At 38.9% G+C, this 13,968-nt stretch overlaps 1 protein-coding gene across 1 annotated transcript in view; it reads right to left on the minus strand.

Moving 5' to 3' along the window:
- Positions 1 to 13,968, minus strand: part of LOC124153904 (disheveled-associated activator of morphogenesis 1) — a 500,124-nt gene that overhangs the window by 311,000 nt on the left and 175,156 nt on the right. The window contains exon 3 of the mRNA XM_046527301.1: positions 13,276 to 13,327. The gene's annotated coding sequence lies outside the window, so the exon portion shown is untranslated. The remainder of the gene's footprint in view (positions 1 to 13,275; positions 13,328 to 13,968) is intronic.

Genomic DNA, 13,968 nt, shown 5'->3' on the forward strand with positions numbered 1-13,968 from the left:
GATTCTGCTCGACACGAGAGCGAGTTCCTCGAGAGAAAATCCCCATTCCTTAATGTCGTCGTCCACACGCTGGTATCCATTCCTGTACCATACTGACCGAATGAGCACCCAACATAAACGATGCCCGTCACCATCAAGTCTTGACACGAGCCTCGTCGAAACATAGGTTGTCTTACAGTATATTTATGCTGAAAAACTAATTTATTTTTATTACTTAAAATGAAAAGTGGCCCGTCTCGGTGGCGACAGGGTTAAGTCCTCGCCTGCCAAACAAACAAGAGGTCGCGGGTTCGAGTCCCGCCTGGGAAGGTTGCCTCCAGGACATGGTTGTTGGAACATATTTGATTGCTGAAAGAACACCGATGAAAAAGGCCAATGTGCGCTTTTTTCGGTGGTATGGAAATAAATAAATAAGAAGGTGTATTCCACGAAATCACGCCCGAGACGAAGGAATAGAAAGAAAAGCAGATTGAGTGTCGGAAAAATTTCGTAAGCAATTTCTTAACATTCGATCCTGAAATACCTTTTGTTTAAAAAAAGCAGTCCGTCACGGTTCCCATTCACCACCCATCTTGCAAAACAATCAATCGCGAGGCATTTCCCGAAGATGTTTCACACGCTTCGCCCGAGGGAGCGCTCTCCTTGCCGCTTCGCAGGCCACACCACGAGGCCGGGAAGACGCGTGTACAAATGGGATTTCGATTGGGTTTTGACAGCTCCACTTTAGAGCCACTTCCTCCCATCGAGAAACAAGAATATCGTACGTTTCCCGAGGATACTGCAGCTACCTAGATCGGTTTCAGGAAGCGAGATGGGAGCGTAAATCACTTGACCAGGCAGGTGCACGATGGCAAGCTGAGTCAACACGTTTTGCATATACTTAAGCTTAGGTATCTGCGGTAATGAAGAGAACAAAAAAGTATGTTGCCACGTATGCGACTAAAAAGGTTCTGATTTCAAGACCTGAATTCAATACTCACATAATATTCAGGTGGTTTTCTGTGGAAACGGATAGCCACAGAGATAACACTAGCGAGAAGATCCACAAGTGGAAAAAGGTGGGTAGTTGTGAACAATAAACAAGAGACAACTCAAAGAGATATCTACAAATAATGTTATAAAACCAGAATTAGGAAACTAAACATTGAATGCTGAGATAGTAATTGTGAGACGAACCAATTTTCTATCGGCAAATCCATGCGTACGATAAAGTCAAATAGATTTTAATATAAGGCAACTATCGGTCAAAGATTAAAATATTTACATTTAAGCAGAGGATTAATACAAAAAAGTGAATATTTAAGGCTTCTTTGTCGAACTAGTGAACATTATACTTCGGTAATGATTCAAATACTCTACCGTTAAAGATGGAAAATGGTGTACACATTCGCAAATTATCAGATAGCAGATATTATTCATTTACACGCAACAAATAATCGAACTGGCGAGTACTCGGTAGGAAAATGTTATTTCACATCAAAGCATTAGTCATCCATAAGAAATCAATCTATTTCCTCCTGCTCATGGAAACACAGTTGGCGGATTAGACTCATGATCTTCCGGAAATTTCTCAACACGCATCGCAAAGGTATTGCACACTCCGTCCAATTGCTATACTAAAAGTGAAAGGAGGAGCAGTCTCCGAGCAGATAATTTGTGCTATGAATTCCCATTAATTCTCTCGATGGTGATGCAATTTGATCGACGTAAAGCCCCAGAACCGTGGGTAACGGAAGCTACTGAATTAACTCACGGTAACGACACTATAATTCTAAAATCTAACGACAATTTTTTCCAATAATGACGCATATTGAGAGCGATTCGCTTCAACATGACTCAATTTCATACTCAACAAGTGCGGTAATTTCGCAACAATTTTTTTTACCGATCTAATTTATTCTTGGGCACAAGACTTGAAGTAAGTCATCGCATTCATTTAAAAACTAGTATCAGCTAAGAGTTCAGGATTATAATCACATCATCAATGTAATCAGCAAAATATTCACAAACCAAGGGCCAGCTTGATTACGCCAAGGCGTTTCAAGGCCGTCACATGTTAAGAAATACATTACGCTGTAACATTGTTAAGGTTCTCCCTTACCGAAGATTAAATGATGATCGAAGGATATTATTTATCTTCATTCTCGGCAATTTTTCAAGTAACAATTTAATTCATAGAATAAGGATAAATTGTTTCCACTTATTTTCATCTTTAAAAATACCATATTCAAAGTAACACACGAAAATATACTTTTTTTAGAGAAAATTGGGATTTAATACCATTAAAAGGCCACATACGCCTAAAAAAATGACAAATCAAGGACGAATGACAACAAAACCCATTGACTTACTGAACTTATCAGAAATAAAGATAGGGTATTTTAATGCAACGTTAATCCTACAGTACAGTAAGTTTAATGTATGAAAAGAGGAAAAAGTCAAATTTATGACGATCTCAAGTTATTTTTCCCTAGGGCGTACGCGAGACAAAATCGTCAAAGCAGTGCACTAATTTTTAATAAAATCTGCACATCACCTGGAAAATGTGGAAAAGTATATGATTGGGATGCATTATTACGTTAACGAGTAAATTACTAATTTCACGAAACCAATATTTCCCAAAACTTACAAGAGCTTCTTGATAGTATATTAGCTTACATACATTATTCGTGCGAGATGAGAAAAGAAACGCAATGAAGATAAGAAAAAAATTATTTATTTTCACTGAACGTATTGAAAATTGAAAAATTCCAGGCACACTGATTTCTCACTTAGGATACTATTTTATTTAGGAGAGAATTTTTATTTACATGATAATTTTAATCAAGGATCGGAGGGTAATGAATTACAAACAACAAACTAATGTCTGCTTTGAAATTATCGTTCAGTAGACGGAGTAGTGCGTTTTTCATGAGAATTAGGCGTCTAAAAATTAAAAGTCTAGTAAATAATGCAAGAATCCAAAGACAGATAAGGGTTCAATGTAAATCCTCTTCATGAGAACAATCAAAAACACAAGGAGTCAATATCTCTTCTAGGTACTATAACTCGCTTTTAAATGTGCCGAAAGTATGCTCTTAAAAGACCGCCTCACAATCATTATTCAATGTTGACCTTTCCCCTTTTTACCGAATGAGAAGTTATTTCTTCACTAAGCGTGATGGAAGCATGAAACTTTCCCTCTAACATAAGCATAATATAATAGATTGCTTAGGTACTGCCACGGACATTAAAGGAGAACATGCCGACACACTAGAGCACGCTTAACGCCGATTCGAAGCATATTTTATTACGTTCGTGTCACAAGGAGAGAGAAATCATTCCGAACCCAACCACGAGGGTCGCGACTTTAACCATACAGCCCAACAGACGGTCCACAAGTTTCAAAGAGTAAAATGGTCTTTCAGCCGTCGGTGAGTATTAAATCAAGATCTTGGGGAATGCGCCTACCTAGGTGAGGGACAGAATGATAAAATATCACGGTGCAAGTACCTAATTCAACCTGAAAAGCGATCATTATTTACTAAAGCCAGCCACTTACCCGGCTGTAATCTTTTCATGTTTCCACTAAAAAAAGGCTGCCATAGTAGTAACCTCTTTCATTTTTATCGTGCCAACGATGCTTCTCAAACAATCCACCTCAGGACCTTACTTTCATTAGAAGGTGAAAGTGACCGAATATACATATTAGTCTCATTTCTCAATCCCAAGGTTGGTATATTTGGTGAGGGTAGAGCTCGCCCTAAATAAGCCACAATTTCTCAGAGAAAGGATCTGACCCTCTTGTCATTATGCGAAGATTTTTGTTGAGAGATACCTGAGGCTCAACCGAAGATGAATCCAAGGCCCTGAGATAAATAGCTAAACGCCCTTCCCACGACTAAGAGGCCACCACGCTGCCGTTAGGGTAATACATTTAAGAAGGATTCTTACCCATTACCTAGGAAACACCGAAAATGAGGTTATTCATGTTTTTATGAATTTTAGCAGAAAGAATTATAGGAGGAGACCTAGACTAAAACATTGATTGGAATAGAAAACTGTAAATGGAAGATTTTGTGGTTCTCATGAATAGCATTTATGTTGCAGCCCTTATCTGTCTTTGGATACTTGCATTGTGTACTAGGATTCTAATTTTTCAACTTCTAATTTTCATGAAAAACGCATTATTCCGCCATCTGAAAGATAATTTCTCAGCGAACATTAGTTTGTTGTTGGTAATTCATTAGCGTCGGCAAAAAATGGAATCAATACGTATACCAAGGTCCGTTCATCGGAGAATCAGTCACAGAGGACCGGAATCAAGTTGATGATAAAAACTGAAGTCCAAAGATGCAAACGAGGGAATTCAAAAGTACGGTAAAGGACTTAAAGCAGTGGCGTAACTTTGGGGGGGATGAGAAGGATAGATCAGAGCCTCAGCCCCGAAGCCTCAGAGAAATTAAAAAACATATTCTAAACTGATTTAATGCTTTCCCGGCGAATAATGTGGGCTAACTTTTCTCGGGATTCCCACCGGGTTAATGTTTTAATATCGGCCAACGTTTCAAGTACCGTCTCGGCACTCATCTTCAGGGCTGAATATTGATTTATTTGATGAAAGATGAGTGCCGAGACGGTACTTGAAACGTTGGCCGATATTAAAACATTAACCCGGTGGGAATCCCGAGAAAAGTTTACCCACATATTCTTAACTATTTTCTACTTTTTATATATAATTAATGCATGTATTTAAAATGAAATTTTACGCGCCAAAATGTTTTAAAATGTATTTCCAGTCATGTAATTTTTCAAAAAATTTCCCGGGCCCCCTGTTACTCGATGAGGGGCCTCACCCCCAGACCCTCCCATCCCTCCCACAAAGCATATTCCTAGTTACGCCATTGACTTAAAGGATGTAAAGACGCTCACATTGGGTTAGGTCTTGGAGTTGATTTGAAGGGCAATCTGAATGCCGACAGATGGAAACGGTCCTCTACAAATACCATCCTCAGGGTGGCCCTCGAGTGGCGCGACCATTCGTCGTCGAAACCCCAATTTTGGCGTGTTTTTGCGTATGAGTCTTTTCCAAGTGGTATTTAGTCTATGCCCATCATATCCATTGAAACTGCCTGCTACTTTTTCAATTTCAATACCCTCCCTGACAGTGGCGATACAGATGGGGGCGCGCGACCCTCCCTTGCGGGTCCACCCGTATTGCCAAACATTGCAGAACCACAATTACAACTTTTTTATATCAAAAAATGGCATTTCCTAGTATAAGTGTGTAATAAATTTAACTAAAACTATCTTATACTCTGCATGCGACTTGATTTTTTTTATTAGGATAAAAGTAATAGTAACTCAAGATATCTTTTGCGTCCCTCCTAGAGTTTTTTTTTCGTATCCGCTACTGCTCCCGTGTGATGCTAAGGACATAATGATTTTCATCATCCGTCATTACCAAATAAAGAAAAATCGAAATTCGCATTATTTTCAAGACACTGCCAAATATACCCCCGTAAAATAATTATGCGCATGGTTTACAACCATCTTTCTCCAGGCTTAATGAATAAGAACCTCTAGCTATTTTCGACGCATACCAACAGGTTCGGTCTTCGGTCAAACTCAATCACCTTGGCCTTTGTCACGAGGGCACAATACCTCGGCGGAAAGCGCGACGCTCGAAATATTAGCGATTGATCCTTTTTTTAATGAAAATTTCAATAAAACAGCATTCATAGTAACAAATAAAATATATCTTAATGCACATTTTGACTTTTTTTATAACGTCGTGCAAACATAAGTGAAAAATCTCGAAATATCCGTAAATATTTACAATAATATTACTTTTACTTCATGCATGAATATATATTTATAGCTTTTTCGACAAGAAAGGGCCCGAATTCACAATTATTACGTGGAATCTTCATTATTGGGGTAAAAACTGTTTCAATAAATGGACAAACTGGGGAAAAACAATTTTTTTGAGTATTTTTCCACAATTTCAAGGCTGATGTGGATAAAGTAATGAAATAGCCGGCCTCAGTGGCGGCGGGGTAACGTCCTCGCCTGCCAAACAAGAGGTCACGGGTTCAAATCCCGCCTGGGTGGGTTACCCGTGCCCAGGGCATGGTTGTTCGTACACGTTTATTTGTTAAATTTGTTGAATACTCCGATGTAAAATAGCCAATATGAGCTGTATTCGGTGGTTTGAGAATAAAATAAAAAATACAAAGTAAAATAAATGCAAGAATTCAACTTTACCGAGAATATAATGAGAAATTTAAGTCCAGTATGACCAAGGTTAACTGACAAAATGGGAAATCAGGATGGCCAGCAGCGACGCTTTTCTCCGACGTAGTAAGCCTTGCAGGAATATTTCTCGGGTTTCCCACCGGGTGTCGTATCGGGTTGTAGTTCCCAACGTTTCCATGACTAAATCCGTCATCGTCATCAGGGGTTAATGTTGAGCCAAGTTTTTTCTCCGGTATTTATACTCATGAGGGCCGTTGAAGTGGGCCCTGATTGGTCCTTTCTGAATTGGGGAGATTTATAGTGATTGATCACTGACTTCCACGTATTACTTAACTGGAAGCCTTTGTCTCTGTTTAGGTTCTTTTGGTGTATGTTGATTTGTATGGCTCCTTTGACAATTCGATCCCAGTAGTTGTCTGTGCGGCATAGCACTTTGGTACTTTTAAAATCTACTCGGTGACCGAGGTCCAGGCAATGCTCTGCCACCGCTGATTTCAGTGGGTGGAACAAGCGTATGCATCGTTCGTGTAGTAAGCCTTATTTAAATACATCCTTCCCTCTCAACTTCATGAACCATTCCCATCAAGAGCTGAGTGAAATTAATCTGGTTCCTTCCATCTGAAGACAGGCCAACACGGTCACTTCCTCTTCCATTCCAAGCACTTCCTTGATACTCACTTTATCTCTGATCCGCGTGCTGCATATCGGAATGGATCTTAAAGCGAGAAACCCAAAAGTCACGGGGAGCTAAACTATATATCTCGGGTGCCTTATCATTAAGAATTTTAAGCGCGAAAAATATATTGCATAAGTGTTATTCCCGGAAATAGAGTTACGCGAATCCACCGGGCAAAGAGAGTAGGCCAGATCTAATAACATCAAATCATTTTACTATCAAGATGCATTAAAAAGTAAAATAAGGTAATAAAAACTCTAGAAAGCATGGAACAGCTTCCCTTCAATCTCATTTACCCCTTTCAATTGGTGAAGTAATGGTTGAACAATAATATTTCAACATGATATAGAATTGTTAACAGATTACGGTGGTCTTTTTGTGAGTTAATCTCTTTTCTGATTTCTCCGTTTATTTTTTATAGACAACAGACTGGACCTCTTAATTTGATAGCCACCTCCATTTGTTACCTTGGCTACCGAGATATCTGTTTGTTTGACTGCTAATTTTGGCAATGATGCTTTATTTTCATTTTTCTGTATGTATCGTAGCTGTTTTTATGCAAAGTGTATATATATTTATTTTTCCATTATTGCAAAATTTGTATTTTTATGTTCCCATGGACTTTGCCAGAGAGCGATACAAGAGTTTACTTTTTTTCTGCTGCAATTTATGCCTGCTACCATATCGTCACACACATTGCTCCCTCAATCAAGACTGAAAAAGAAATAGCATAGAAGGAAAATTTAAAGAGTATATCGGATACCGCAAGGAAGAATGTAGTCAACAAATACGAAGTAAAATGGCCTTCTATCAAGCCACAGTCTCAAGTGTATTATTACCTTCACAGTGCATAACCTGTAAGTCACCACCTATACATTGTCCTAATCTGGCAACGCTATTACAGATTTGAGTGACTACTTATTTCATTGTAATTCATGAATAAAAAATTATTTTATACACGAAATGAGCTTATTGAAAAAAAGGTATTTCGTATAACGATATAAATTGATTTAATTTAATGGATGAATTCTTGTAATTTAAGCCAAAAAGAGGAAATTGATTTGAAAACCGAATTCATAACTGAATAGCTCAAATAATACTCACTCACCAAAAGTTACTACCTAGGAAGAATACGGAAGACTGCCCAAAAATAAAGAATCTTTATACACCATAACAAAAATTTCACTTTGAACATCGGATGAGTCGCAACATTCCAAAAACAAAATGAAAATATTACTCTCTCCTTGTCTTGACATTTATCACAATATTAGGAGTGCTTATATTTCCTCCGTCAGTTAATCAAATATAATACGAATAATTTGGAGATGACACATGCATGGATACATTAGCACCAAAATAATTACATTCAAATGCTCAGACATTAACACTATAATAACACACCCGCACTTAAATCCAAGCTCATGCTTTAACGCACTCTGTGGATCGAGTGAGGGTGCGAGTCTGATCGTGGACTCCTAGTGCCATCCAACGGTGAAGCTTGGAAGTCTTACGGCGCATCGATCGGTTCTAAGTTATGAAGTTCCCCCAGAGATGCCAGCACCGCGTAAGGCCATGTCCGAAGCGACCAATGCGGGCGGCAGTTTTAAAGTATACAATTTTAAGGGAGTATTAAATCTATCGAAATACATTAAATTAAAAAACAATTTAAGTACTTGAAAAGCTGAATATTTATGTCTTCAATAGATATAGCATTAAGATAAAGCTCATCAATGAATACCTAACATAAAATGGAGTAAAATTTGATATTAGAGGTTAGTTCCAATTTATTGTAAGAAATGCATTATTACTCCCGAAGTGATGGTATGTCCTCATAACCTATATTAACCAAAACCAATGTAATATAATATTCACATAGAATCTTACTACGCTTTAATACTCGACGTTTCAGATAATTATATAGAATATATTAGCTTAAGTATCACCAATATAAAACCCCTAAAACCAATAAGGCCCCGTCAATCAACAAGACCTTGATGGATGCCTTATTCTAGGGTTTTCGTGGTATACCGGGATTGGAAGAGTTCTCCTCTGATTTCCTCGCACTACCACCCTTACCCTCCTCCACCACTAAAATATAACATCAGTAAGCTATTTTTTTAAATACGACAGTTGAAATTACACAGATTATGTTTGCTATTACGAAGTTTTATTATTAATATTGTCGAATAACTTATAAATTAATAATTATTATTAAATAAATACGCTGGAAAAATTAAATAGCTTTTTTCAAATGAACTTTCCAAATTATGCCACCCCATGAAATTGGCCGCCCAGGGCACGTGACCCCTTTGCCCCGCCCTAGTTCCGGTCATGGGGTAAACAAAATCGTTTAAGGCATTAATATATCGTTATAAAGTAATTATTATATGCTTCTTGGGGGTTTTATCCAAATGAATTAAATGTTGATGGAGGTTTCTGCGGAATGGCGCATAGGCGCAGCTAGGCTTCTGGGTTGTCCTCCGCGTCGATTCATTTTCGCAACTTAAATTTCGCCGGCGTTGCAGCATGCAGGATGCATTCCTGCGTCCGACACTCAAAACGCGAAGACGCCTGCTGCAACGCCGGCAAAACTGTAGCAACAAGAATGAACCGACGCGGAGAACAACCCGGAAGCCTAGCTGCGCAAAATAAATGAAACTTTTTACATGAAATTTGGAGCCGAAGTGTATCAAAGTTCTGAAAATATGAAGCTGTCTTCTTTCTCCGCTCCCAAAGCAGTGGCGTAGCCAGGATTTCGTTCGGGGGGGGGGGGGGAGGGAGTCCAAAACCAGGGGGGAAATTTTTTGAAAAACAGGGTACTAAGCAGAGGCTTTTTAACTAGATTTAACACATTTCAAATCAAAAAAACTTCATTTGTTAATGAAATATTTTGTAAATTCATGATTTTTCAATATTTTGCTTTCTTTTACATAGGAAAATAATTTTGTTTCTATATTTCGGGGGGAGTCCGGGCTCCCCCCCCTGGCTACGCGACTAACCCAGAGCGTGGAATCCACGAACAGTCCGAGCTCCGCGTGTGGTCAACCCGCGCCCACAGCTCGTCTCTTCAGGCGACTCTCATTTTACGGACGAGCGATCGCAGGGAGCGGTCTAGTTCACGTCGGCCCCTTTGCGCCGAAGACAGTGCCAGGGAGGGGGAAAAAATAAATCACATCTCGGGGATCTCCGTGTCTGCTGGGACTCAAGTCGCATCGGCCACGCACGCGAGCCTTTCGGAAACATAAAACTGGATGAAACGCATTCTCTCTCATTTTCTCCACCTTCATGTTTCGACCAACACACTTCCATACCCCCTTTTCTCACCAACAGAAACCGTCCAAATATAAACTCGCATAACCCCGGCGACTACGGCCCGGAAATAAACAAACTTTGGTCGGACGGGCTGAATGGAGTCGTGAAGGAAATTTACTTCTCCTGAAACGATTCCGTCTCCGGCCAACGTCCATCACGAAATCGTGCGAGATCGGACATTGACTGACATCTTGTTGGGATTTTTTAAATAACTTGGTTCATGGCATGGATGAAATTGGAGGGAAAGGGGCAATGTTAACGAGAAAGGAATAGCGTTACTGAAAAAGCACGTCATATAATAAGAGAGATGAGACGAAGGAGAACCTTCACTTTCTCTCTCAAGAGAATCACTTTCTCACCCAGTGATTCAGGCCGAAATAGAAAAACTTGCCTTCTTGCAAAAAATTATTTAAATCACTACCTTACTCACTCTCAGTGATTCACACCGAATTAGAAAAAACTGTTACAACCTTCATAAAATCTATTTACTTGACACATTTATTTATTCTAGTGCGATAAATAACTTTTGAGGAAAAGAGTAACAATTTTTCTACTAAGGACAATATCAACCCAGAATCCGTCAATACTATTCAACCTGAAAGTTGGTTTGAATAAAGGCATCCTGGACTAAGCCACGGGCGCAAAAATTTTAAACAGTCATGTTTAGGGGGGGAAGAAGTTTCTTATCATGTGCCACCTCACTCTTCGAGGATTTTAGTATGGGGGTGCCTTTTACCCAAGCTTCAATTGGTGTTTGAATTCGATACCATTCGAACAGTTAGACAAGACTTACACCCAGTAGGACACTACACTCATCTAAGAATTTCGTTGTAAAGATGGCGAAATGTTTGATGAAACATAAAATATCCGTTATATTTAAATTTTTAGAGAGAAAAATTTGAAGCTACGTAATGATGAAGTTTGACTCTAAAAATCCATATCTTTATCGAAATATAGCATCTCAAAACTTCTGAATACCTGCAGAAAATATTATATATTTCAGGTAAAAAGAAGCTGAATCGAGCAAATCTTTCAGGAACTCGAGGACAAACACGTGCGTGAACCAAATCATAGCCGACTACGTTGGTAAATGGAAAGATATATATTTCCAATCCGAAACGAAAAAATTGGAGCCCAACAAATTTTAGAGGAAGATAAAAAGGTAGGCTGGAACCTATGTGACGTCTTCGGCTTGCGCCCGGAATGGCTTCCCGGAAGGACGGAGAGGAAAAAAACCTTGATTTTCCACCCCTGCCTCAATTTCAACACTAACCCACTACCTTTGCCTCTCCAACGGAAATTCTTTCCAATTCCTCCGACCCTTTGGATGCTGCAAACAAACCTTCCTCCCTTCCTTTTTCCCTCCATCCAAGTCTAAAGGCAAAGTCAATAACCGATCGGAACTCGCCTTCCATCCAACCTTAATCCTTAACTATCCCAGCCGACCTACGGTTGGCTTCCTCCCGACACAAATTCGAGGAAGGTAAAAATGGGAGGGTTTCCGAAGCGAAGAATCCTCCCCCACACAAGACCGCCCCATCCCATCCAATCTTTCTCCGAGATTCCAACCGTTCTCGTGTCCAATAAGTTCACATTCACAATCTTCCTCCTGGGACCAATACCCATCGCAAACCCTCTAAAAAGCCCTTATCCCAAACTCTCCTTTCTCCTACCACATCCCTTCTTACTATTGCTCGACTATTTCCTCCCCATCGTTAAATAAATAGAAAAGCTTGGTAAATTCCACACGCTCTTTCATTGGTATACCCCACCAGCTTCAACACTCACGTGTTGAAGTTATCATCAATTTCAATTGAGATAACAGCGCAATAGTAAAGCTTGTTCTATTCTTTAAGCCAAGGACTCGATGTTCCACACATTTACCTCGCAAGTCATTGAAGCTATATTTCCTCCCCGACGCAAGATTCCGAATTCTCCCCACAAACAACCAGCAAGCTAAGTGCTTACCGACGATAAAGGAAAAAATGATGCTTTTGGTTGAAATAGTCTCTCTTTTTTTCCGCATCATTAAAACGCAAAAACCTCTCTATCTATCTTTGAAACGATGCTATATTCAAATCGCCAGCGTTACGAGGATGACAAAGAAATTTCAGCCTGATATTACCATTTCTCTTACTTAAAAAAAGCAATGCTAGTTCTGCACTCAAGAGAAAATGAACTATTCTGGGACGAGGTGGCACGAGAACATTGGACAAAAATTACAAAGAGAGAAGTGTTAACGTGTAATAAATAATAATAACTGAGATATTGTACTACAATACTCTAATGCCTGCAAAAGAAAGATAGTGAGATTAAGAGAGAGTAGAGCGCTAAAAAAAGACATAATAAGGGTGAGGTCACACGTAAGAAAAATGGATCATGGAACAGGCGATGCCAAAAGTGGAAAAGTACCTACATAGGCGGAGGTAGACGCTCAGAAGCCTGGAAAACAATACGGGTTTGAGAGAAAATTCCAATAATAAGGCAAATATAGTAAATCTATTATATTATAGTATTATCTAATATATTATAGTATATCTAAAGAATTGTTTCGACGTTTTAAAGAGATTTTGGAAGAAGAAAGAACTCAATACTAGGAACAAAACAAGCTTGGAAAATACAAAGGGGAGAAATATAGAGTTGGAAATAAAATAAGTAAAATTTACCATACTAATAACAGAAAAATAAAATCACCAGGGGCAGTGAATACAAATCCGTAAAGTTAAATCAGTTGCTTCCAAGGTGGTCATACAGCCATAAGAACGTTTCCAAGCCTATTCTAATAAATTCTAAAAGGCTAATTCTTTTCTGCATAACTCACGATATCTCAGAAAGCGTAATCGATTGAAATTAAATTAATACATTTAAGGAGAATACATAGGTAATGTTTTCATGAAGTATAATGATGTTCTATGAATGTTTGGCAGTCTTGATTTTATGATTTTATGAGCTTTGAATTTTATGAGCGCCAAGGAGATATTACAAAAAAAACGCTAACAGGTGCTGAAGTCTGGTAAACACTTCTCTTTAATAATTAAGTTTGTACTTACCGTCCTCCAGGGAAGGATTCCAGGCCGCTTCCGCAGAAAAGGCGGTCGAAATCTGAAATGCACAGAGGTATAATATAAGATTCTAATCCCGTAAATAAGGAAATGCGTAACAGGTTCTAAAACTAAGTTCCATCGATAACATATTTCACAAGTGTAGGTAGTTATTACATTGCGATCATTCGTAACCACTCCAGACTGCAATAATTAATATTTATAGAGTAACATAATTTTTGTTTTTTTTTCCCCCGGCGAACAATTGCATTGAAGTTTTCTCGGGTTTCACACCGGGTCAGGTCCTCCATTTCTCCTTCCAACGTTTCGATGAACAACTCGCCCATCGTCTTCAGGGATTCAGGAATCCAATACCAATTCCTCAAAATCTCGGGGTATACATACATAATTCTGAGGTTGAGGGCGGTTCAGCGTCTCCTGATTGGCTGCCAGTCCCCTCGTATTTAAATTTTTTTTTCATAGATTTTGAGGAATTGGTATTGGATTCCTGAATCCCTGAAGACGATGGGCGAGTTGTTCATCGAAACGTTGGAAGGAGAAATGGAGGACCTGACCCGGTGTGAAACCCGGGAAAACTTCACTGCAATATTTATAGAGGTTTCCAATGCAGTTAAAATGAAAAAATAATGAAAATTTGACTTTTAAAGAAATTTATACACATAATTTCGATGAAGTTCGACT

Source organism: Ischnura elegans, chromosome 2 (genome assembly GCF_921293095.1).
Source record: "Ischnura elegans chromosome 2, ioIscEleg1.1, whole genome shotgun sequence".
Lineage (NCBI taxonomy): Eukaryota > Metazoa > Arthropoda > Insecta > Odonata > Coenagrionidae > Ischnura > Ischnura elegans.